At 47.1% G+C, this 26,804-nt stretch overlaps 1 protein-coding gene across 7 annotated transcripts in view; it reads left to right on the forward strand.

Annotated features, from left to right (window-relative positions):
• The first annotated feature begins 934 nt into the window (after positions 1 to 934).
• Positions 935 to 26,804, forward strand: part of LOC144770835 (uncharacterized) — a 131,137-nt gene continuing 105,267 nt past the window's right edge. For all 7 annotated transcript variants that reach the window (XR_013599046.1, XR_013599047.1, XR_013599042.1 and 4 more), the window contains exon 1: positions 935 to 1,482. The gene's annotated coding sequence lies outside the window, so the exon portion shown is untranslated. The remainder of the gene's footprint in view (positions 1,483 to 26,804) is intronic.

Below are 26,804 nucleotides of genomic sequence, written 5' to 3' on the forward strand. Positions count from 1 at the left end.
ACTTCTATACACACTACAGCAGTGCCACGTGCTCTCCTTTAAGTACCCCCACAGCACACTCTACCCCTGACCGGCACACCACACCAGTGCGCCCCACTTATCCCCGCAGAGCACACTCTAACACTTCTATACACACTACAGCAGTGCCACGTGCTCTCCTTTAATTACCCCCACAGCACACTCTACCCCTGACCGGCACACCACTTATCCCCGCAGAGCACACTCTAACACTTCTATACACACTACAGCAGTGCCACGTGCTCTCCTTTAAGTACCCCCACAGCACACTCTACCCCTGACCGGCACACCACTTATCCCCGCAGAGCACACTCTAACACTTCTATACACACTACAGCAGTGCCACGTGCTCTCCTTTAATTACCCCCACAGTACACTCCACCCCTGACCGGCACACCACACCAGTGCGCCCCACTTATCCCCGCAGAGCACACTCTAACACTTCTATACACACTACAGCAGTGCCACGTGCTCTCCTTTAATTACCCCCACAGTACACTCCACCCCTGACCGGCACACCACACCAGTGCGCCCCACTTATCCCCGCAGAGCACACTCTAACACTTCTATACACACTACCCCAGTGCCACACACCCGACCTCTGACCTACAGTTGTCCTCTTTCCTCCTGGTATAAACACTTCAGAGGCGCGCGCACACCCCCCCAAAGGAGGGTGCCCTCCACTCCCCCGCGTGGACTTTAGTCTTCCGGGTCACGCGGACCCTCGTCGGGTGTGAGCTGCTGGGGGTGGCCCCAGTCACGGCCACGTGGGCCGAGGATCCGCCCGCGCCTCGAAGCCTCCGCCCCGGGGCCGCACCTGAGTCCATCACCTGCTGCGGGCCACCAGCATCCGCGCAGCCAGGAACGCCCCCCGCGCAGGGCAGCCTCCTGCGCCTGGAACTCCCTCTTGGCCAGCGCCTGGCTTGAAACACCCATCCGGAGCTCCCGTCTGACTGAAACCGGTAGCGCCTTGAAGCAGCAGTCCGGAGTCCCCGCGGGGAAGAGGAGCCTGGGCTGCGCCCTGAAGCGCCCACCTGCCAGAGGCGCCTCTGCCACACAGCGGACCCGGCGTCTTGTCCATCCGCACCAGGAGGTGCCGTCCCCGGCAGCGCCTAAAGCGCCCACCTGGCAGCGCCTTGAAGCAGTGGGACTCGACTGCGCCCCCTGGGTAAACCCAGCAGCCCAGGCTGCGCGCCTCATCCATCCGCACCAGGAGGCGGCGTCCACGGCAGAGCGCCTTGAAGCGACCAGAAGCAGTGGGACTCGGCTGCGCCTTGGCGCGCCCCCCTGGGTAAACCCAGCAGCCCCGGGCGGCGCGCCTCATCCACCCGCGCCAGGAGGCGGCGTCCCCGGCCTGGGAGGGGCCTGGCCTCGGCCGTCTCCGGGAGGGCTCGGTGCGGGGCCGGTGATGGACGCGCCCCGGGCAGGAGGCGCCTCCCGCGGGGCCCGGGACTCAAGGCACTGGTGAGTGTGTGTGGGGGCGAGCGGAGCGTGTGAGGCGCCAGGCCGAATCCACGCCAGGCCCGGAGGGAGGATACAGAGGGGGCGAGGGAAGGGGGTGTAAAGGAAGGAAAGCGCACAAAGGAATAGAACCAGATGTGAGAAATAGAAACATGAATCCCCCTCGAAACTGGCGGGAATGAAGGTGTGGAGAGGGCGGGAGAGGAGAATAGTTTCTGGAAATCACCCTGCTCTTATCACGGAAATAACCCGCCATAATGTCATTTCTTGTTAGGCGCTGACGGACCGTGGCTGACACGTGTTTCGCTCCGGCTGTGAACTTGCCCTGGAGTTTCCCCCATGCACTCCTGCCGTGTGTAGGGCGCGGTGTGCTGCGTGTGGGGTCCGGCAGGGAATCCCCAGCGAGAGCCAGCTGTTCACTCGTGTGGGCTTGGACTAGGCTGTGAGCCTCTGTTGTTCGCACTCTGACCTCTGTGAAAGGTGTGTCTGTACAACTGGATGAAACCTGTTTGTGAAGCAGCGGGTAGAAGCGCCTGCGGCGCATGACATTGATATAGCGCTTTCTGCATTTGACCGTGTGTGTCTGTCTCATTCTAGGATTTGTTTCTCAAGTTTATTTTACCTATTTTTGAAGGGGATGGGGTGAGGAACAGGCAGTGGGTGGGTGTGGGTTAGTGGGGAGACAGAAAGAGGGGGGAGAGAACAGAGACGGGCGGGGGGTCCTCGGGCGGCGTGGATAAGACGCAACAGGGCGCAGCAAGAGCCAGGAAGGACGCTCGTGAATGCAGGCTGACGCTACAAATGCACGATTTATTTAAACTCTGCAGAAAGAATCCGAAAACAAAGGGAAACTGATAGTAAAGCATTCTTGGCTCAGTGTGTTCGCGTAGATAGCTGACAGGGTTAAGGCGCCTGTTGCACAGATCTAGTCTAGCTGCAGTAAGCTTCAGGGCACTGTACTGGGAAGGTAAGTCCGGCGGTGAAGACTCTCTCTGGTACCACGTTTGAAACAACGTGAAGCAGCTTAGTGTTGATGTGCCTGCTGCGGGGGTCATCTTGTGACCTGCAGGTGACACGTGCCAGGTGTGGTGAGATAGCTCAATGGGTGAAGCGCTCCGTGCAGACACAGGCACACCACCTGTAAGACGTCATCCAAATCGCTGCCGGGTTTAAATGCATATCTCAGGAAGTGGTGCCTTTTATGAAGGACCGCCCCCAAAACAAGAGTATCTAGTGTGTGATGTCTACTCCCGCCGGCCCAGTGTGCGGTGTGATCACAGCGCACCTCTCCCCCCTGATGGACTTCTGCCCCAGGGGGCGCCATCACCCTGGGCTTCTTGGCTCTCAGCCTGAAAAGAAGGGGTTGTTGACTGTCCTTTAGATGAGGCATTACTGTGTTGTCGTTGGTTGGGTAAAGCAGACCTTCCATTTCCTTCTCCTCATCCTGCTCTTGAAGTGAGTGTGTCTGTGTGTGTGTGTGTGTCTGTGCGCGGGTGTGTCTGTGCGCATACACCACACCAGGAACAGGATATTGAAGGGCAAGGAGGCCGCAGTCAGCGAGGCGTGAGCAGAGGCAGCAGGAGGGAAGCAAGGCAGACGGGGCTGGGACTGGGAGGACTGCAGATGGGTCAGGGGCGGTAAGCGGAGAGGGACAGTGTGGAAAGAGGCCTGTAAGTCACTTTGACGTCCACGTGCTGATGCTTAAACGCCCGCATATCCCTTGTAGGTCAAGGGTCCGAGCCGGCTCACTTCCGGTCTCCTTCAGCCCCTCAGACAGGCCTGCTGTCCAGCCTGCTGTCGGTGCTCACAGTTGGATTCTCTCCAGGTCTGTCCCAGGCCCCTTGTGGATTTGGTGACTGATTGTGTGCTCAAAATAGAATTAGACCAGAGCAGGGTATGGTGTGAGGGGCAGAGGGCGGGGCGTGTTTCCCTCAAGGGAAGCAAAGTCAGGAGCCTGATGGGCCTTCAGCAGGGCGCCTCGTTGATTTATCTGTGTTTGAAGCAGTGTTTACTTTGGAGACCTTAACACACCAGGGCTGGTCTGGGGCCGGTGGGAGGAGGGAGTTTCCCTGCTCTGCACAGCTGTGCTGCTGCCCAGGCCGCAGTCTCCTGGGAACTGTGGCCCCCACGGGGGTACATGCAGTGTCTGTCCTACCTTAAGTCTGGCCTAGAGACAGACTTGTTTTTCTTGCACACCCCATGTGGTTAAACGACACAAAAATACACACATACAATTGTGCATGTATTCATACCTAGAAAGGGTTCGGGCTCAGCCCTCTTCATTCATTGGCCTCTTCAACTGACATTCACATTTTGTTTCCGCCCACCACAGCATGCAGCACTGGGCAATGAGCCAGCCTATTTAAGACACGGTTCTCCCTCTCACTGCGAGTGAAGCATTTTGCCTCACCACGTGCACATTTACTAAAAACAGAAGACACTTTTTTTTCCATTTTTTAAAAATCACCCGTGTATATGTATTGAATGTTTTAATGTTACAGTAATTCAAAGCCAGAAGTACTTTTTTTTTCTTTGCACGCTGTAAGTATAAGAGTTTCCTGTGATATGCTTTGGAACTAAAAAGGGTGTTTTTATATGTGTTCCACATACACCTGCTCACTAGGAAGCAACATACTCCTCTATTTACATTATATGCAAAGGTTAATTTATTTTCACATTTAAACATTTTATTGCTCTCATATGGCATGCTCTATTTTTCTCTTGTCATCTGTTTTTGTGGCATATGCTACTGGTGAAAATAATAAAAAATAAAGTATTACCGCTCATGCTTGCCAGACCGATTGGTTATGCCAATGCTTCTTTTTAGGGTCTGCCTCTGAGAGTTGTCCCACTCTTCACGCCCCTAAGCCTGCTTGGTGCAATGTATGAGTGAATGGGCTGTACGCCGATTAGTGTGCTACTGCGGAACTCGAGGTTAGTGGTTGATCTAGTGGTTATTGTGAGCAGTCTATGCCCAAAGCGCCAAGATACCCTCATGGGTGATTCAGCGCTATACAATTAAATAAATAAATATCAAAATATCAAATATCAGTCGTGCTCGCAAAACAAATGTGTAGTATGTTAGTCCATACATACATGTAATGATGTAGCCGAGGCAGATGTAGTGGAGTTATGAAGTAGATTTATTCAGCCATATTCAGGATAGTAGGAAGTATAATTCTGGACCAAGCAGCCCCACCAGGAGCAGCCTCTTAGCTACTCAGCCCATACTCCAACTGCCAACCCTCATACCAGTCACACAAGCATTCCATCCATGTCAATCACACTCACATTCTAACCTGGAACACTCACACTGGCTGAGTAGCTAGAAGCAGAGAAGCGCAGTAACATAAACACTAAACCCAGAATACTACAAAATGCTATGCATTTACTCCAGTTACTTTGATATATTAATATCAGGTAGGTGTGATCGGGGGTGGGGGGGGACATGTTGTTTCAGGTGAATAGTTAGTGAGATAGGAAGGGTGGCGGTGAGTAGTTAATGTTACATTACAGCGATAAGGTTTTGAAGAGGAGAGTTTATGGCGTATGAAATGAGGTGTCAGCCAATTGCAGAATTACAATCAGATGCACTGCTCGAATGCTCTTTTTATGACAACCGCTGGCATGTTTCCAAGGACTTTAATACCTGTTTGCTGTTGCTACTTCAACAAATAAAAAACAAAAAAGACAACGCCCAACCTCGCCGCTTTTCTCCTTCTTTCACTCTGAACCTCATTAGCTCATTTTCTCAAACTCCTGGTCCCCCTACAACCAAGTTACACATTCTGTATTGTCCCTGCAGATGTAAATGTCCAGTATTTGTAAAGCGCAAACAATTACCTGAGGGTGTCAAGGTGCTGGGGGTTGTCTTGAAGATTAAGCGAGCTATTGCACAGAAACAAATGGTGCTGAGCTGATCTGCCGCCGGTACCAGGGGTCGAACTGTGAACTGTGAGCCCCCAGGTTCCGAGGTCAGTCACCCTGGCCGCTGCGCCACACCTCTCTCCTACACTGATGATCCCCTCCAGTCTGGGTTCCGTGCTTTCTGCACAAGTGCGATAAACGCTTTTCTTGTCTCTAACCTCTGCACATCTGTCGCCATCCTCCTTGACTGACATGCCACAATGATGGCACAGTTCTACCTGACCCCCTGCACACTTGGCACGGATGGCACTGCCAAAGGCTGGTTCTCTTCTTTCTACCAGCCACTAGGACCTAATCCTCCATCTAGTGGGGAAGTGTGGCTCAATGGTTAGAGCAGCAGACCCTGATGCAGAGGTCTGGCCCTGGACCAGGGTTCAATTCCCGACGCGGCGGCTCTTGGACACAATTTCCCCGGATCTGATTATTCTCGCCTCGGTGCCTAGTCTAATCATGGGTCCCACTCTGGGCATTAGCTTGCTTAATCTCCACAACGGCCCCCACAACGCTAAGGATGCCTGGCCTCCACCTTGGGGGTGCCCAGGAGTGGACATTTCACAGGAAAAGCCTGGAAGGGTTCCACAGCAGTATGAATACAGCGCTACGAGACCTCCGGGTAGAAGGCGCTATATAAATACAAACACATCTAGGAGCGGCCAGTCCTCTTCCATCTACGAGCAGCTGGTCTTCTTGTATCCACTACAAGCGTTGGGGTCCTTTTCTTCGAGGAGTAGCTCTATTGCTCTTCGGTTGCCAGATCTCTCTAATGTTCCTACTTATGATTCATTTAACACTGGGGCTCTGTTTGATGTTCCTTGCTCAGTTATACTAGAAGATCCAGTTTCTTCACTGTCGACAGCTAGTTGTAGGACTCTGGACGAGCTGATGCTTTTTACATTGCTTCTTAAATAAGATTTCAGCTTGAAGAGAGGCTCCTCGGCATTTCTGCTATCTCCTGAACCTGGTGGATGGTGACTTCAGCTGCTTTTTCATTAGCCCACTGCCTAGAAACTCTGCCCCCCTCACTACTTCTCAGAGAACCCATTGACTGCTCTCCCCACCACCCAGAGAGACCAGTGCAGAATAGGTGGTACAAGGCTCAGTTATCAGAGCCATAGTAAGCTGTACCTCAACCACCACAGCTGGGGCCCAGAAAACCCTGTCTGGGGGACCACAGGGCCAGGGGCGGCTTTAGGCTCATGGCGGCCCTGTGCAGGGAGCGTAGGTGGGGGGCCTTCGGAAGAGGGGGTCCGGGCGGGATGGAGCGCGGAGGCCAGTAAAGAGGGGGGTCAGGGTGTTTGGAAGTCCCTGCCAGTGGCCGACACGCAAATATGTATCCATCCTCAGAAGATTAATATATTAAGGATATATATTGGAGTGGTAGCCCCTGGGGTTTGGTGGCCCTGTGCAGGTGCACAGCTTGCACATGCCTAAGGCCGCCCCTGGCAGGGCAGAGTGTAACTGAGATGCAGCAGGCATGGCATGTTCAAAACGGGAAACATGCCTCTTTGCATGTAACCGCAGATCCACCACTGATCTGTGGGTACAAAAGAATACATCCTGTTTGTCAAGCAGCAGATTCGACCCGCAGTGCTGTGTGCATCTGCAGCGTTGCCTGGTGATGGCGCCGACTCTAGACTGCCTGTAGCAGTTCCTGGAAGGCGGCAGGCGTGTCCGAGGCGCTGTCGCTTCTGCTCAGTCTGTTTGCAAAAGGAGCCTTTGACTCATCAGTTCTTGCTAACAGTTTCCCACGAACAAAAAGTATGGTGTGTAGGAGGGCTGTGTTGATGCCTGTAGTGTGGACTATGAGTCATTGTGTTGTTTTGAGCCCTCATTCCATCCTTGCCTCTAATGCAAGCCTTTAATCTCTAGAAGAGGCATAGATGTGACACACCTGTGCACTGCAGTGTCCACGTTTCTGTTCCTCTACCGCCCCCTGGAGTCAGCCTTCTCTGCCTGCCAACGCTACCGTTGGAGAGTCAAGTGCACAAAGGAAGTCACTTGATTATTGAATTGTATTGAAATTAATCTGAGAGTTTACAGTCTACTTGAGCCTTTAGTCTCCTACTAGTAAACAGTAGGAGTTCATAAAGACATTCTTAGTTAAGGTAACGAGTGCTATAAACCTTTGATAAATGCCGCTCACAAGGTGTACATTTCACTGAGAGGGCCAGACAGGAACCCAACTTCCACCCACAGTGGGAATGTTTAAGCCACAGCACTGGGAAACTTGATATTTAACCTGGCTGTACCACTGTGCCAAAGTATGATAGTTGTGAACTCTGTTTTAAGTCTGGGCATGTCCACGAAAAAGCAACCTTTCTTTGGTGTGAAAAGTTCTTCAGTCTCACCAGAGGAACCCCTCACACCCTAGTTGTGTAGTGAGCAACATAGAACCAGTAAACATGATTTTTGTTTGTAAAATCCTGGCCTCCCCTTGTGATGAATTGTGTGCTCTTGGGCAATCGCCTTTTGAACAGATTTCTCTACTTTGTGGTTTTTTGCTAAGGTAGAAAGAACTTGAATCTAAACACTGGTAGCAAGTCTGTGATGAGAGAAAAAAGGACTTTGACCCAACAAACATTTGATTTTACCTATCGGGGAGAGAACCAGTCTCCTAGTCCACTCACTAAAATGTGGTGGAGTGAGAAAGTTATGAACCTTGAACGAGGAGGCTGGCGCTGCGGCCTTGATGCTCCTGTTCCATCAAATAGTTTGATCTTGGTTAAATCATGTCCTTCCGTTTGGATAATTTTAAAACGGATTGAGTTTTGCTGGTATATTAACAATTATTGAAGCGAATATGCTCATTTCTTATTAATGTTTTTAACTGTATTTTTTATATTTATCTTTTACGATTCAGAAGAATCGAATAAAGTTATTTTGATGAAGTCCTTCCTATGCTGTTATCCCTTTAATTGCCACAATATGATAGAAGAGGGAAAGCCTCAGGCGGCTCGAGCTGGTACCTGGCTCGGCTCGGCTCAAAGTGCTCTTGGGTCTTTGGCAGGGCCGGTTCTAGGATTTGCGAGGCCCTGGGCTAAAAGGGAATGTGCGAGGCCCCTCTAATGTAGATAAGTGGCCCCTTGCAAGGAGACCATTCACAGACACTGTGGGAGGCCCATTGTCCAGCATTTTGTTGCCCCCCACAGTTTTAACTTTGAGCCCACAAGCATTTCTCACACCTTCAGTCCGATAGGTGTGAGAATTACTTGTGGGCTAAAAGTTAAAACTATGGGGGCGCCAAAATGATGGACAATGGGCCTCCCACAGTGTTTGTGAATGGGTCTCCTTTCAATTGAAGGGAGCGTCTCCCTCCCTTATGTATCCAGATACCATCCCTGAGAGGCCCGGGGAGGGGGGCTCCTCCATTTCAAAGAAAGGTCACACCTTTCTTTGAAATGGATCGCCTGGGAACCGACAGGACACATCACCAGTGCGTGGCCCCATGCTGGTGGGCTGAGTGCGAGGCCCTGGGCAGCTGCCCACGCTGCCCATGCCTAGCGCCGGCCCTGGTCTTTGAGGCCAAAGCAGTCCAGGCCTCCCTGCGGCTTCTGTCTGTCACCCATGCTCCAATCTCACGTGCAAAGAATTGAAGACAAAACATTCACTTTTGTGTAACATGAAAGAGAGATCCATCTAGTGGCTGATTGGCATACTGTGAAACCAGAAAACCCGGAATTCAGAGGCTTCCCTCCTTCGCCAAATTGTGTGATCTTAGGCACTTGTTTTGTGCACCTGCCTCCTTTTCCTTCATTAGTACATTTGAGAGCTCCTTGAAATGCAGGAGTTCAGGATGTGCGTTGTACAAATCCCTCTCGTGCTTGATTTGATGAACTGTAATATTATTTCATTTATAATATCATCTTAAGGCATAGTGGGTGCACGCGACACCTGAGTTACCTCATAGTTTACTAGCAGCATTGCTTTCAGATATAGGGAGGGCATGCATGTTTCTAAGTTCATTTTTGAAATCTAGGCCTTCTAATAAATGCCACTCAATCCAGTGATATAATCTGATGTACTAAGGCAAAACTCTATCGCATTAAAGTAATGCACTTTTTTGTGACTTTTTAAGAGACTAACCTATTTTTAAATGTGTTGCACAATGTCTTTAAATATGAATTTGTTACTCATGATAAGTGGTGCAGTACACATTCTTTCCTTTTCCTTTACTTCATGTAAATAAATATTTGCCCGTTTAACATGTTTCTGAATGTTGGTGGTCTGCCACCTAAACAGCAGCCCAATGCTTGTGTACACCAGGGGACTACATGGTAAGGTCCGGGGGGACCGCAAGCGGTCTCCGGGCCGTACAACGAGTAGCCCTCCTTCGACTGGTCGTAGCCGGGACAGCCAGTGGCCACTGAAACCCAGGGCTACGAGGCCATTTAGTGAGTTTCAATTTTCTCCAGAGTGGATATCGACTACTGTTTTCTTGCACAATGTCTGAGAGATGTCTGTCGTGGCGCTACTGCAAAAAGGCCATGACCATCTCATGATTCTAAGTTTTCAAACCATTAAACTTTGCAGTAATATTTGTCGTTCACAGCACTAAGAAATGGCTCAACTGCTACAAAGCGCGTAAAAACCAAAATATAGTTTATTAAACCCACAGATCTCACATGTGTCCCTCTAGAAAATAGTTGCCCGTGCAAGGCAATCCGTTCAAAAGTGGCACGATGCACGAACACGCAGGTACTGGTGGTTTTCAGGCAGCTGGGATACAAGAAATTTCGAGGCCACAGGCTTCCTTTTGCGTAGCTACAATGAATTTAGAGCCATTTCTTGCAAACGGGTGCCCTCTTGTGGCCATTTAGAGTAACACTGTAAGGCAGCTGCTGAAATTGCCTTTATGCAGTTCAGGAACTGAAGTCAATGAACTTTCTTTCCTCTCGGGTTGAACAGTTATCTTTGTCATTGTTGCCCTCCCCTCTGTTTGCATCCCTCAAATTCCAGTGCACCTTTTCCGGCTGATGTTTGTTCTTCACATTCAGCAGGTAGCGGTGCGCGCGAGTGTTGCATAACACAGATTGACTGCACTAGTTTGAGACTGAAGATTCCCCTGACAGGGCACAGAGCTGTAGAATTATCTTCAATTAACCACACGCAGGCAGTGCTTGGAATGGAAATGTAGAAGTGCCGGTACTCTCCAATTAAAAGTATTATGTCGCTCTTGAGAAGTGCCGGTACTCTCCAATTAAAAGTATTCCGTCACTCTTGAGAAGTGCCGGTACTCTCCCTCTCAAAATAAAAAAGTGCCGGTACTCCCTACCGGACAGTACCGGCACATTCAAAGCACTGCACACAGGGCTGTTTATCTGTCTTTTGGAATCCACAATCGGCTTTGCAAGATGGCGCCTGCAGTGAGCCAGCTGTGTAACTTCTGCGTGGTCCTTGTTCTCTTCGTCACACCTATTCTCACTCTGATAGATGCGTCTGTCACTGAAAGAAGTAGACTTACATATGCGCAGAATTTTGTGTGTGGGGGGGTTTCTCTGTTTTTGCTTGTGTGGCAGTGTGTGTTTATTTTTCTCTCTGTTTTTCTAGTCTTATGTTTGTTTCTTTGTATGTCTGTCCACACGCTTGCGCTCTCTTGGTCTCTTTTACCTGGCCTTTGCTTCTTTTTCTGTCAGTGAAGTGCAGGACCAACTCCTTGTTGATGTCAACTCTTATTTCAAATTAAAGTGGCAGCTTCTTCTGTGACTGTGTTTAAAAAAAAAAAAAACTCCTCGTGCCGTGTATTGTGACCGCAGAAGTTACACCCACCGATACTTCCCTTCCAGCAGTACCACTTCCACTTGTGAAGCTGGCATCATGCCAGATGACTCTCTGGGAGAGTGCCATGGCTCCCCCTGGCACACTGGCTGTCAGCTGAGGAAACTCCACAGGGCTGCACCGCCCCCTCAGCCCTCAGGCCGAGCATGGCTCTGGCAGGTTTAGAAACCGAGCTCCGTTTTAAACTGCTCAGTTTTACAAGGAATAAAATACCATTTTATGTTTTTGCTTCTCGTGCTGTAAGAACACAGAAGGCAGGGTATGGCTGGTTAGGAGAGGACGGGAGGGTATGCCTGGTAGGTCCTAGAGTAGTGGCTTACCGACTTTTGTGGGCTCTAACTGTTTGGTTGGCCCTCTGGGGCCGACCAAACCAGTCATGTGCACTCTACATTTTCTCTATGTAGGCCTCATGCAATTTAATGCTTTCATTAAAAAGGTATTTCTATATGTAAAGAAGTGAATTATTAATTGGGCTGGATGGAAATCCAACGCAACTAACAAAGTCACTAACCTGTTATGTCCAGTCTAATATGTTAGTAATTTAAACCTAATCTCAAACACTAGTAGCTATGGGAGCACAGAGCAGACTGGCTCAACCTACAAAAAATTTGTAAAGCAATTAGAAGTACCAAAACACGTATAAAGTTAAAGAGACAACACAGCACAAATCCCACTCCAGTTTATGAAAACCTGAGAAAAATGTAATCAGCAAATTGACACCAAAACAATATAAATCCAATCCTGGGAACCAAAGATCTATATTTCTAAAGGCTTAAGTGGAAAAAGCGCCAAGAAAAATAGAGGTTCTGTGTAAGTCCATTTAGGCAGTAGATCGAGACAAGGCTGCAATTTCAGATTGACAGTGATGGAGCCCGGATCTGATCCACAAAGTGGATTGGTCCTGGTGAATGTCTGGAAGACATAAAGTGGATACAGTTTCTAATTTCCACTTCAGAAAGGTGCTTTGTCACTTTTTGAGAAGAAAAATCCTTCCCTCTAGGGTCGATACTAAAGCTGTAGTCTTCGCCATCAAACCAAAATCCAGATACCTGAAGCAAGATTAGTGCTCTGGTGCATTCCAGTTTTCTCATAGAAAATAATTGTTCAAGTCCCACCGCAGAATGGGAGTTGTTCTGTTTTTTGGAGATGTGGGGACCTTGAAGCAGGATGAATCTAAACTCCAATCTGATGCTGTGAAACTGCTGCTTGGATACTTTTCTCAGCAGGTCCCAATACATCTCTCAAGCAAACGTTTCTACATTTTTCTCAGGTGCCCAAACTACCACAGGAGTACGTCACATATAATGCAGCCAGGACCTCGGGAGAGGCACTTAGGGACTCTCAGGGTGTGAGTTGGAGGCCATCACCAGGATCTAGTTGCTACTGGTCGGTCAAACTCTATATTAAAAAGACTTCTTGCAGTTTGTCGTGTCCCTGTAGCCATGCAGGAGACCAGCCAGCTGACCCCTGGAGTTCACTTTTTGCCCTCTGTGGAAGCAGTTCTGGGCCTTTGGGTCTCCTCCCAGTTCTGCAGCAGGGGATGCAGTCCTCATCTGCATTTCTATAGGTCCAAAGAGTTTTCTATGGCAGATGCCTTGGGGTGCCACCTTTAGGGTTGGCAACAGCTAGTGGGCAGGGATGACTCCTGGCTCACCCATAAATAATGGAGTAAAGTTCCATGGGGTAACCCTATCCTCTTTTTTTTTTTTTTTTTTTTTTTTTTTCCCAGCACTTCCTGTTTACCCTTCTGTAAACAATCCCACCCTGCCCTTTGCTATTAAAAATCAAGCTGGAGAAATACTTGAGTGTGCAGAGCCAGTGTCCACCCAAAGAAGTTGCAAAGTACACAGTCCCCTCCTCTGTGGCCACTCAAAACTGGTTCTGGGAGTTACTTTTCTCCCGTAGGGTTTATTGCCAGCATGACACAGGCTGGGCATTTCCAGTTTTCTCCTAACATTTACTTGTGGCACGGCATGCCCCTTTGAAGTTCAGGTCCTTACCCACCCAACTGATCTTCTTGCCAGGGGAAGAAGACTCCCCCCCACTCACAGGCCATTGTCACTGCTCTGGAAGCAGTTTTCACACCTCATTCAGGCTAAGCACAGGCGAGGCAGTGGCTGCAGTGCTAACACAACTTAGCCTCCAGATGCTTCAGGCAGGTAGAGATAATGTTGTTTTGGGCTTAATCACTGTGCTTGTGTGATGTTTTTAATAGTACACATGTTCCACACTTAAATAGTATGCGCCCTACCTCACAGGCAGCAAGTTGAGCTTCGGTAGGTTGTCCTACCTGTCAAAAGGGTGTTTTTACAGGTCCGTGCTGCAGGGTTCAAGCTGCTGCTGTCAGGCTATTTATTTATTTTATTTATAAAGCGCTCTACCACCCAAACGGTATCCAGGTGCTAGCCAAATAACAGAGAAAAGAGATACACAGACCAAAAAGGACCCTAAAAAGAAACCCTGATGGGCAACTAGAAATGATAGCAAGACAAGACTTAACCAATTACTTGGGTGAAGAGCCAGGCATAAGTGCCCTCCTACATTGTAACAAGTCAGTCATGGATCTCAGTAGAAGAGGAAGTGAGTTCCAAAGCTTGGCTGAGCTAACCATAAAGGTCCGGAGACCTTGCCTGGATTTCCTGTACTTGGTCGCGCATAGCAGTTAGGCTGATGTAGAACGAAGAGCTATGCTGGTAGTATATCGTCTAAGCCTCTTACGCAAGGGGGCAGGGCCTACCCCCTCAAAAGCATTGAACATGATGCAAAGAGATCTGAAACAAATTCTTTGCTTGAGTGGTAGCCAATGTAGCTACTTCAGAGCCAGGGTGGCAGATCTATTAAGGGTAAGTTTAGCTGCTACCTGAACTCTTGACAAACGATGTAATAGGTACTCCGGTGCGTCCAACAGAGGGCATTGCAGTATTCCAGGTAACTAAGAATGACACTAAGGACTACGAGCGCTCTAGAGGAGTGGGGAAGCACCACCAAGATCTTCCGCAGAGATCTCAGAAGCGCAAAACAAGTGCCTGCAACTTTATTCACATGACTGTCCAAACTTAGTTTGTCATCACATGTGTCTCCCAGATTCTGGACCACTTTGACAGGAACCACAGGACCCTCAAACGGCCTAGGGCAAAAGTTTGGAAGGGAGTACAACCGGGGCTTTTTGGGGTGCAGAGCAGCTCTGGCTTATCACCATTACATTATTAGGAGTTTAGACCAAGCCACTGAATGATGTCCTTCATACATCATGAAAAATGGAGAGTTGTTCATTGCTTGCCAATGAAAGAATAAGTTGTGTATCATCAGCATAGTTGACCAATGTCCCCTTATAGGACTTAATGAGTCTAATCAAGGGGGCCATATAGATGTTAAAATCGGGCTGGCCTGTGGCACTCCATGTTTGATAGGCCTGACCTGGGAGTGGAGCGGTGTTGGAGCAACCTCTAGACTTCTGTCCAAAAGATATGAACGGAACCATTGCAAGACTGTCCCTGATCCCCGCCAGAGGTCTCTAGCCGAGCTAGAAGCGTGGTGCCGCAGACTGTATCGAATGCGGCCGAGAGGTCAAGTCAAACCAGCATCACTGATCGCCCCTCATCAACTCGCCTCCTTAACTCGCCTCCTTAACTCATCCATGGCGGTCATCGGAGCTGATTTGGTTGCTCTTCCTCCAGATAGTTACTGTTTTCCAAATATTGGGCTAATGTCTTACTGACGTTGCCTTCCAGGATTTTGACTGGGTAAGACAGGAGAGAAATACACAGGGCAGGCCTGAATCCATCTTTTCACTGGTCACTAGCAGAGGGACCAAAAAGTGCTGCAATCTATGGGTGACATGCAACTTTCCATGTTACAAGTGTAGTTTCTATACCATAATACTATGACCTTACAAGAGAGTGAACTAGGTTAATCCGGGACGCTTGAAGTTGTCATTTATCCAGATGTGGAGCTGGAAGTGCTGAAAGTGAAGGAAACACCTGAATTGGACGAGTCAATCCTGTATAAGAGGGGACACCATGAAGCACTTTTTTTTTCATTGAGGTTAATTGGAAGGAAGCTCAGAAGGTAGCTTTATCCCAAAAAGGGAAAGAAGGCCAACATTTGTGTCATGTGAGATGGACATGTTAGGGAGACCTGTGTAGGTGCATTGTGGGTCCATGTCCTGTCTGGCGTTTCCACCTTAAGCCCTTTGCAGCGGGGTTTGTTCAACACAAGCTAGGACCCTAGAGGCAAAACTGGAAGTGTTAGTCCAAAGGTCGGGTGTGGGGATGTGTCACTTATGATATAGCCAAACAACAAAAAAAGAGAGAGGTCTGAACTGGTCAAGCCCACGGCTACCAGAAACGTGGAGCAAAAAGATAAGCGAGATATTATTGATCACAGTCACTCTAGTTTAGTGGGATCATAGTCACTCTATTTGAGTAGGAAAGCCCTCACACACCGACCTAGTCAGTGTCATGCTTCATCATCGGGCCCCACCGAAGAGACAGAGTGTCTCTTCGGTGTGCTGCGACGCCAGAAAGACTGCGGAGCTGGTTGTGTGGGGAGGATGTGTTGTGAAGATTCTCAAATTAAAAGTGACTAACAGGGTATCAAAAAAACTTTAATAAGTGATCCCTAAGACACGTGTAAGTGGTATATGTGTCTGAATTTAATAGCCAAGGTTATTAGGATCTAGTTTAAATTCAGCTAAATACCACAAATTTATTAAAATCAGTCAACATGTTTCTGCCTTCAATGTGGTATATATTTACCATGGCATTCTTCAGGACTAAAACCCCGGCGGTATGGACACTCTAATAGTCCACCCTGACCTGGGGGCGTGAAAGTGAAAAGGAAAAGTGAAAAAAGTGCTTAAAATGGGAGAGCAATTTGCTCAATCCAAAAAACCCCAAAATTAGGGGTGTATCAGCACTTTAAAAGTGGGCGCTACTTGCACCATGGGTCTCGGGAGGGGGGTTGGAGCGCGATTGGCACATCGCCCTCAGCGCTCACAGCCCGCTTTTAAACCTGTTGCGACCCTCTAGACCGGACCCCGACGATCGTCCATACTCTGTCTCTTCGGTGGGGCCCGATGATGAAGCATGACACTGACTAGGTCGGTGTGTGAGGGCTTTCCTACTCAAATAGAGTGACTATGATCCCACTAAACTAGAGTGACTGTGATCAATAATATCTCGCTTATCTTTTTGCTCCACGTTTCTGGTAGCCGTGGGCTTGACCAGTTCAGACCTCTCTCTTTTTTTGTTGTTTGACATTTAACCGGGGACTAAGAGAGTGTCTTTGAAATCTCCCTACCTCTCTCTTTGTTGATACACAACTTATGATATAGCACCGCCCTGCAGCTATGAACATTAGTCTGAAATGGTAGTTGTTTTCTAGCACCTGCACTTGGAGAGAAAGGAAAGCATTCAGGCCCTGAGGCAGCTCTGGACGTGTTCCAGCTCGACAGGTGATGATAAACCATGCCGTCAGACCTGTATCTTGGGTTCCTTGTAGTGGGAGAAGTTTTTCTCGCTACACAGTGCTAGTCCAAGAAGATGCAAGAGAGGCCTGGCCTCTCTGAGGATCTCTCCCCTCTTCAGCGCTGCATCGTGTTTGTATTAGATCCACGTGTACTCCTTCGGTTCCGGATGATGCACAAAGGGGTCCACCTCCCGACGTCCCCAACTCTGGATAAGGTAACACAGAGTAATAAGGCAATCCGACGAGGGACAGGGAAGGGTCAGCGGGGATGAGGATACCTGTAACAAAAGGATACAAGGTTAGTACAAATCCTGGAACTCTTGCTACTCTCATATGATCTCACTAGGACTGTCTAGTACCTGTGAACTTGATAGGGAAGGCGTCTGTATTCCTGTATATCAACATAGAGCCCATAGAGCTACTTCTCTCCAATACCATTGCTGTATACCTACAACAAGAAAGTGTGAAACACATTCAACCCCAATCATACCTGTTGACAATCAAAACTCCAATTCTTATACTCCTAGACACCCAAGGAAATTACTTTTATGCTCAGAAGAATTATAAATAAGGAATCCAAGGATGCTCTCCCATTAAGGTTCTTAGAAATCATGAAAAGGAAAAGGTGATCAGAAGTAATGAATCCACTTGTAGTCTTTTTCCCCTAGGAGAGGAATGCTAGAAGTAGATATAAGGACAAGGTTCAAACAATGATAATTTAGTGTAGGGAATACGTCCTCCCTCTGAACAATACTCGCCGAGTACTGAGCAGAACCTCTCTGATGCTTAGAGTGGAAGGCAGTCCTGCACCGATCGCTGTGCAAAAAGAAAACCGCCCTAAAAAGCAACGAAAATGAAAGCGCTTACCTCAGCGAGTGTCTCAGCGCTTACGTCAGCGCGATGTCGGCTCAGCGCGAAGCCAAAGCAGTTTCCCCACTTCTTACTACGAACATAGCATGGTCACTGTAACACGGGTTCAGCGAGGAGCGCCTCCAGAACAATAGTCAGGCAGAATTCCAACGAGGCAAGGGACGAGGAACCAGAAATCCGTGAGACCTCACGGCAGAGAAACCAGACTGGATTACGCGCACCCACAGGTCACGCACGCCGGCAATGACGGGATGGCCCCACCCACTGCACTGGTAGGAAACATGGGAATTGTAGGTGAGTTAGCTAGCGCTTGACACTTTGTGCAAGTTGAGCATCTTCCAGGGTGAATGTCATAAGCGAGCACAAATAGACCACGCAGATCAACCTATACCTGGACATCTACCAACCGCAAACGCCAATAGAGTTGTTAAAAATATCACTTTTTTATAGTGTTTTAAGTGTTAGTATATGTGTTAAAAGTATGTATTATTATTGTAATGCATGTTTGCATTTTTTTAAAGTAATGAATTTTATGTTCTTTAATTTTTGCATAATTTAATTCTGTAGCGGGTTTTGGGTTTATAGGGAATAGGGTGGGAAGTAATTTAATTATAGTAAATTAAATATACATTTTTAGGAATTTTTAATTTTATTTTGCATTTTTAGTTCTGTAGCAGGTTGTGGGTTTATAGGGGAATAAGGTGGGAAGTAATGTTGTAATTAAGTAATTAATTATCTTTATTAATTGGTATTGCTAAATTATTTATTGTTAAATATTAATTGGTAATTAATTTTTATTGGTAATTTTTTATAAACTGTTAATATTTATTAATTGATAATTATATTGCATTAATTTATAATGCGGAGCGGGTTGTGGGTTTATAGGGGAATAGGGTAGGAAGTAATTTAATTGTAATTGAAATGATGTTTATGTATTGATAATTAGTTTACTGCTAATTAATTACTGGCAACTTTTTTATTACTTATTAATTTTTGGTATTCGCCTGTGCGAACAGGGAGAACAGTCGTTATTACATCTTTTATGCATTTGCTCCTTGCTATTAGAACCTCGAAAAATAGTCCTCCTTGAGATTTTTAGGAAATATCAATTGAGGTCCTGCAGAGCTGCAGTGATGCAATGCCTTGGTGAACTGTCAATACTGTTGTCATGTCGAGCCATCACCTTTTGGAAAATGGCAGCCAAAGAACTGGACAAAAAAACATAACAGTCCACACGGCAAAGATATATGACTGTCTGGTCACTCCCTTCCTGCACTGACAATAAATATCACTCTTTTCATATTGAACTGCGATGAAGTTCTTACAATTTGTATAGACTAGAATATTATTGTTTTTAATTGTTGTTTGTGACCAAAGCTTATGATAGGATAATGTTTTTATTTGCTCGCATTTTACAGATTTTTATCTTTGATAACTATTATGTAATGTCTTTTTTCCATGCTTTAATGATTTTTAACAAAACCAAATAAAAGTAATACTTACAAGTAATTGAAATTATGTTTATGTATTGATAATTAGTTTACTGCTAATTAATTACTGGCAATTATTTTATTACGTATTAATTTTTTGTATTGAAAATTTATTTGTTTAATAGGTAATTCATTTTTAATTAATGTAATGGTATTTATAATTTATTAGATAATTTGAAATTTGGAATTAATTTTTAATGTATATGTATTGGTATTTATAATTTTGTAATTGGTAATTAATTTTATATATTTTTTATTGGTATTGATAATTCATTTATACATTTAATTATTAAATCATTAATTTCCTTACTTTCCCACTCTCTGGAGTGGGAATAGTAATTTTTACCCTCCCGCTTTCCAATACTTTCTCTATTAAATTTGGTGGAGTGGGAATAGTAAATTATCCCTACCCGTTATCCAGCACTTTCCTTACTGTTGCACTCACTGGAGTGGGAATAGTAATTTTTACCCCTACGCTATCCAACACTTTCCCTACTGTTGCACTCTCTGGAGTGGGAAAAGTAATTGTTATCCCTACTCTATCCAACACTTTCCCTAATGTTGCACTCACTGGAGTGGGAATAGTAATTTGCACCCCTACGCTATCAAACGTTTACCCAATCCAACACTTACCTTACTGTTGCGCTCTCTGGGGTGGGAATAGTAATTTTTACCTACCCGCTATCCAACGCTTTCCCTACTGTTGCACTCACTGGAGTGGGAATAGTAAATGTTACCCTCCTGGTATCCAACACTAAAAATATGTAATATTTTTTAATATTATTCAGTTAACATATATATGTATTAAAAAATAAAAATGCATGTTTTTTTTAATTACATCATTTATTAATTTTGAGGCTATTTAAGTGTTTTACTTCATTATATTCATTATTTCATTATTTTACATTACTTTCAGGACATTTAAAAAATTTGATAATTTTACAAACTGTTATTTACAACGATATTTTGAATTCGATGTTTTTGTACTTACCTGTTTGTAGATAGGAAGTCGATATTCTGTCATTCCATAATTTTTCGTCGATATTTTGCTCCTTGATATTCTGTCAGTGATCCACAGCAAAGACCAATAGACCCCGCAGATATACCTGGACACCTAACAGCAAACACCAATAGACCATGCACATCAACCTATACCTGAACATCTACCAGCAAACACCAATAGACCACACAAATCAATCTATACCTGGACACTTAACAGCAAACACCAATAGACCACGCAGATATACCTGGACACCTAACAGCAAACACCAATAGACCATGCACATCAACCTATACCTGGACACTTAACAGCAAACACCAATAGCCCACACACATCAACCTATACCTAGACACCTTTGTACTCTGCAAACTGACATGAACGCTCTCGGGGGCACACAAAACATGCCTTCAAGCACTCACGCCCACACAAACACACACACACCAACAAACATGCAGCCATCCAAGCATGTGCACACATTCACAGTAGCCATGCTTCATGGGCACACAAAGCAGCACACTTTGAAGCGCACACACAAAAACATGCGAACATCCAAGCGCATGCACACACAGTATCCGTGTCACATAGGTACACAAAACACACCTTCAAACACTCACACACACACTTAAAAAAATGCACACATCCAAGTGAACACAAGTATTCATGTTTCATGGACACACAAAATGCACCTTCAAACACTCATGCCCACACACACCTACAAATATCCAAGCATGCACACACATAGATAATATCCATGTTCCATGGACACACACAGTACACCTTCAAACACTCCTACACCAACCAACAAACATGCAGGCATCAAAGCGAGTGAGAGAGCACACACATACGCTATGCTCACATGATCAGGCGTTCTTGTGCACATAAACTCCCTTAAACTCACCAATGCACCCTGCATACATACAGGTCTGTTGGTCTGAGACGGCACACATGGACACCCCTACAAGATCTCGTGCAGATACAGTAACCCACTGACCTAGAAGCACACAAATGGAGAGATGAATACAATAACAGACAATACGTATGCAGGAACCCACACAATAACTGGGTGCATGGAGGCACACTGGTACCTATAGATGGACAGGTAATGCGTGACTGCCTGGATTATCAGGGAATGCATGGATGTGAGTGGATACATGAAGGACTGGATGAATGTGTGAGTGAGGTGGATTAATGGATGATTAGCTGGCTGGCGGTATTCAAGCCTGGATGGATTGATGGAGGCATAAACATGCGAGTGCTTGAACACCAAAAGAGGGAGTGGAACATGAATGCAAAGATGGGAATGGATGTATTTCCATCCACACATGTACTGACTTATCAAGTGACCATTCATCAGTCATACTTACTCATTCATCCATTCATTCACCGGTGCATCCAGGCACACACTCCACCGTACACCCACCCATCCATGCAGGCTCAACCCTTCATCCATGCTCTGTCACTCACTCACCCATTGCTGCATTGTCCTACTCATTCATTCATTCAACCATTGCTTCATTCCACACTCACTCACCCCATAGCCCATTCATAGGACCAGGCACACAGAGCCGCCCATTGGTGCGCCCTTTCACTTTTCTAAAACCCAAACCTATTGGCCTTCTCAATATTTGTGCTGTTTTAAAGATTAAAGAAAAACCAAAAGTGGTGATGGACGGAGCGTTGACAATACAAACACTCACCCCCAGTCAACTGATCTGGGTTTAATCCATCACCGTTCTTTAGCTCACTCCGCCACCCCAGTTCAGACATGGCCATATGCAAATCAGTCTGACCCTGTGCCTCATGGGAACAGTCCAGCCCGAACTGCCAAGCCATGTCTTCCCTGGACCGGAATCAAGCTTCCCAGGACCGGTGTCTGGCATTACAGCCGTCTTCAGCCATGCTTGCTTGACTCCAGTGGCAAAGTGAGCAAGGGACTCACGTCTAAGCATATCCTGCCAACTTAGGGCGAACAAAGAAAAAACAAAGGTGGTGATGAACGGAGCATTGACAATACAAACACTCACCCCCCGGTCAACTGATCTGGGTTTAATCCATCACCGTTCTTTAGCTCACTCAGATCTTTTGACTGGGTGTGAGTGTTTGATTGATTCAGATGCTCCGTCCATCACCACCCCCTTTTGTACCGTTTTAAAGATTAAAACACCACTGCAAGGTCATTTGACAACTGTTATTGTTACAGGTGCCCGGCGTATGAGGGCCTGTTTGCTTTTTAAGCGTTAATATTGGAAAATTGGAATAAACAGACTGAGCGATGCTAAGGGTCCGTCTCAGCGCTTTGCACACGCGGGTACCTGGCAGCTGCTTTGTTCTCAAGGTCACAAAGCTCTTGCATTTAGTGTTAGGAATGAATACCTTGTTTACACTCGGCTGTTGTATCTTGGTTTACCCACATCGCTGCGGCCGCTATTCCGCCGCAGTGCTAAGGGGGCGGGGGGGCCGCGCGGCGGGCGCATGCTGGTGACTGAACTGGTCCATCACCAGCTGCGGTTGAGCTGTGCTCATGACGGAGCGGTTCCGTCATGGTCCCGCCCGCTTAGAACGCGCCGTGCAGGCGCGTCGGGCGGGCCATGACGGAACCGCTCCGTCATCAGCACAGCGCCACCGCGGCTGATGACGGAGCGGTTCCGTCATCAGCACGGAAAGAGTTAAGTGCAATGCATCTTCCCTGTTTATCTGTCTTGCTGCTCAGCCAGGGTGAGTGAACAGTGGGATGTTGGTACGTGTGATGAGATGATAGATTGTTGGGGATGCCTTGTGGATGAGTGTCGGTTGAGAGAAAGGGCTGAGCAGCAAGGGAGCTGCTCCTGTACTGAGGACTTATACTTCGCCAATAAACCTACTTCACTACTATACTTCGACTACATCATCCACTTATTTCATTGGCATTCGTGTAGCGCGCTTCCTGCTGTTAGTCTGGCTTCGCAGCTCTTTTCGTGGTCCGGGCCTGACTTTCCAGAGGTTCCATGGCTTCCTCACAGCCTGGGGTCTGCCTCCGTTTGTAGAGATGTTTGGAAGGGTGAGTGAGGCCAGAGGGTATTGAATATTTCCGTGCTGACGTAAGCTTTTTTTATATGTCCTGTCATATTGTGAAAAGTATCAGCCTCGTGCCGCATGCCAGCCTCGCCTGGGCCTGCAGGAACGGACCAATCAACAGGGATAGCGGGCCTGACGTAGCGAGGTAGAAAGGGAGCTCGTGATGTGGTCCTGCATTCCTATTGGTCCTCGCAAGGGCGTGGCCCACCCTGCTCTTTGTGCGGAGTCGATCACTTTGCATGCAGTTGAGGAAGTTGCCCGGGGCAGGCAGTGCTTGTAGACTCGGGGCCAGGTTTATTTTTGACACAACGCAGCACAGCAACAAGTTTTGCTGCTCTGTGTTGCACAAAGGGGAGTAAACCGCACCATCTCCTGCACTGGCGCATACTAGGCTGACTTGAACAGCCTCCCACCATGGAGCTGAAGGGATTGTGTGCGCTCTAGCATAGGTTTTGTACTGGAAGCATTCCCCAGGGCTTTAAGTGGGCTGGGTCTCACCGGGTCGGAGCACCAGCAGTTTTTTAACCCCTTCGCCGCGCTGCAAATACCGCCACTGTGCGAGGGGGAGGGTGGGGCTGAGCGTGGCACTCTGGTACCCAGGACAGCTCCCGGCCGTCATGAGTCACAGTAGGCGTGTGCTCATGACGGCTGGGAGCTGTCCAAACTCCGCCCACTGATTAACCAGGGAATTAACCGCGCATGGGCGGATTGGCTGTCATGAGCACACGCCTACTGTGACTCATGACGGCCGGGAGCCATCCTGAGCATGGAAGGTGTTAAAGGAGGCCTCAAAATGGGTCTCTATTGGGCTCTGTTTTGTTCACTGGCACAGGCGGTCCGTTTTTAGGTCGAGCGTAGCGAAGCATAGCGATGGACCTTTTGTTGGCGTGTTAGGGGGAATGTGAGACCGTGTACAGGCACGAGCGTCTCCGATTTGCCTTCGAGGGCGCGCACGGCGCCGTGCAGACCCGCACACATACACACACGAGAGCACTGAGGCCCCCCCAGCCCTTTGGAACTTACCGGGCCAATCTCGGGGGACTCCACTCGCAGCACGCTCCTTTCCCGGGGCTTCCACTTGGTCAAGGGAGCCCCGCAACACTTCCGCAACCTCCTGCTGGCGGCCCCGGGGCTCTCCACCGCTCACAGGAGCCCAGGGCCGCAAGACGGATTTACGCCTCCTCTTCCGCCGAACGCAACCACGCCCCCGTCACAAGGCGACCTTGTTCTGCAAGAAGTCAGAACTGAAGCCTTTCTTGGAGACAGGACCGGCATTTCCTTCCCTGGCGGCACAGCCTTTGTTGCATTCAGAACCCCATGCGGGGTGCCCCCTTTCCTCCAGAAACACTCACCACCCTCGCATGTTTTTTTTTCTTTTTCCTTTCTTCTGGTGAAATTCGCGCCAATAGTGCATTTTACTGACGATTTGTTGCAATGCTTAGGGAGGCTTTGACTTAATTTCATCAAGTGGGCAGCAGAGTCCAGCCGGAGAGGCGCGGGGATGCCGCGGTGCACGGGGGAGGGGAGCCGAGGGAAAGTATCTGAGCTGAATGTGAGAAATTCAACGAGTGTCCAGCCCGGCATTCACTGCACGCATGCGCAGCGGCCTCTCCAAGGAAACCGAGGCGGAGACGAACTTTACCGCGTTAGTGACCGGGATCAAAGATGTTCTCATGAAGAAAACTGAAATGAGGTTCAATGGCCAACACTGGAAAACTCCTATATTAATGTTCGTGTATTTAGCGCCACGATCGAAGTGGATGTGCAGGACACATATTTATACGGTGCCCTTATTAAAAACATTAAACACTTAAAGATGGAATGCAGGGGCAAAGATTTTCTGAAGAGACTGGGGCTGCCGAGGCATCCTCGCCTTAATTCCATACCATGCCCGTGTTTCCCCCCACCGCACACTTCCTGTCTCCTTATATTTTTCTTGCAAATTCCTTTGTATCACTACTTCCTCCCTTTGTCACTATTTGCCCGTCTTTCCCTACAATGCATTTCTGTCTCGCGCTCTCTACGTCAACGACGGATGATAAAAGAATAAGGGTCCCCCATAAGAGCACTGATGCCTCCGTCACACACACCAATTAAGCACCTGATGTCAAATGTACACCCAGAGATAAACACGTCGATCACAATCTTCCACCAAGAATTGTTACCCTTCCACTACAGTAGTAGTGCAAGCTGAGAGCTTACACTACTGTAAATATATAAAATAATTAATGTTTTAAAATACAGAAGACAAAATGGACCTTACAGAGGGGGCAAAGCAGGAAAATACAGCGAAAACTAGATTTTACGTTCCTAAAAAGACCCTCATTGATTTGGCGATTTAAAAAAAAAAAAAATTATATTTACCAAAACTCAGATGACGTAATCACCCAGGTCCAATTTATGTTTTGCCATTAAGGCTTATTCTGGACAAGAATGTACAACTTCAAATGTAGTGCCAGCGCAGGGGCGTCAACAGTCATCACAGGACGACAATGCAACAGTAACATGTGCACAGATTTAGAAATGTTTGTGGGATAAAAAAACAAGCACTGGCGTTGCCAATAGGTCTCGCAAGAGTTTAAGCTATTGGCATTGTAAATGACAATGCCTTTTATTTATGTTTTAAAAACCAACACGTAAATAAAAGGCATTGCCATTTACAATGCCAATAGCTCAAACTCTCACAACTGCGAGACGTATTGCATTGAAAATGCTTGTTTTTCAATACCGCCGGTCCGGACTCCCCATCTCTTTTTGAAAACTCTGGAGCAGCAACATTGTCATGGTGTCACCAGGGCTTTAAGTGGAAGCTTTTTCAATATTATATACAACGAGCCATAGTTGGTGTTTATTTATCTTGTGCAGCTAACAACCATTCACAAAGGCAATACTCCTGACTTGTTGGAGGTATGACGTTACTTGTGTCATATATCTGGATGCAGTGACTGCAACAGCAAACTACAGGTCTGGCAACACACTATGCTAAGAACAGATTTTTAGTGTACGTGTTTTTAAGCCACGCCCTTAATTACATTGACCACACCCCTTTGAGAGACACCCCCCTCCCCCAGTTTTTTCATCCCACTTAAAGCCCTGCCCATCCCGTACATATGGCTTTGTCTGGAAGAACACTGGTTGTGGTCTCTGCAATTCAGCGTACATACAATGCAGTAGTTTTTTTTTTTTTTTGTAGGGTTTTTTTGGAAACATTTCCACTTGTTGACGCCTGCTTCAAGGTATTATATTTGTGTAAAGTCTGATCTGGCTGTCTTAGTAGATTGGGGCTGTGTGTTGAAACCTATGTGTGTTTGATGTGTTCCACCCAAATACTGCACCATTAGTTCCCTATTTACACCCCGTTAATGTAAAGCAGCACAGAATGCTTTTAGTGCTCACAAGGGGAGCAACTTTTCATCAAAAAATATATTTTTTGCTGGAGAGTAAATGCGAATGCGTCCCTATGTGACAGCGCAAAATCATAGTAAATCTAGGCCCCAATTTCTCAGCACTTTATAAAATAAATCCGTTCCATGGAGATAGGATATGTCGCAAAAACCCTGATATGATCACGATGATGGTTTTGTCACTCCTCGTCTCAGGAGTGACATCAGATGTGGATTCTGCAGTTGAAGATTGATGCAATTGCTCATATACATGGACTCTGTTTAATACCCAGAGTCTATAATTATCAGATGAGTTCTTTGCCTGTTAAGTTAATAAAGTCAATATAAATTTAACTT

Source organism: Lissotriton helveticus, chromosome 7, assembly GCF_964261635.1.
Source record: "Lissotriton helveticus chromosome 7, aLisHel1.1, whole genome shotgun sequence".
NCBI lineage: Eukaryota > Metazoa > Chordata > Amphibia > Caudata > Salamandridae > Lissotriton > Lissotriton helveticus.